Here is a 500-nt window from a genome sequence, read left to right as displayed (position 1 = left end):
TCGGTTGAATTTTGAGGAAAGTCCGATCATTTTTGAATTCTTAATCAAAGCCGGACATTCTCTAAAGAAAGATACTGGTCGAAACATATTATCTACAGAGTAATATATTATCTGTATCATTCTATTGACAATACGCATAAACAAACCCATGTGTTCGTGCGAATATGTCTATGTTCGAAACACCATAAAAATCACCGAAACGCAAAAATAAAATACTAACTGATGGTTAGAACCATTGCTAGTAGCCATCTTTGTGCTGAATAATTGTCTTTATTGTACAGGGCATCACGAAAACCTAATACTACTGCTCATTGTTGTGATTGAAGGTTTACGGTTCCCTTTTACAATCTACATAAACATTGTTTACATTTTTTCCATTAGTTTTCCATTTCTTTTGCGAGAGGAACGGACTGGTCAGACCTTTCTTTACATGTTAACCCATACGTGCACATATTTTAGCTCACAAATCACATGCAAGGAATATTTTCACATTTAAGGAA

At 34.4% G+C, this 500-nt stretch overlaps 1 protein-coding gene across 1 annotated transcript in view; it reads left to right on the top strand.

Moving 5' to 3' along the window:
- The window catches only part of LOC119594573, a gene marked incomplete at its 3' end in the record, with an annotated part of 22,419 nt that overhangs the window by 337 nt on the left and 21,582 nt on the right, over window positions 1–500 (top strand).

Source organism: Penaeus monodon, chromosome 34 (genome assembly GCF_015228065.2).
Source record: "Penaeus monodon isolate SGIC_2016 chromosome 34, NSTDA_Pmon_1, whole genome shotgun sequence".
In the NCBI taxonomy this organism is placed as follows: Eukaryota; Metazoa; Arthropoda; class Malacostraca; order Decapoda; family Penaeidae; genus Penaeus; species Penaeus monodon.
Note: the sequence above shows the minus strand (reverse complement) of the source record. Positions and strands in the feature narration are given on the sequence as shown.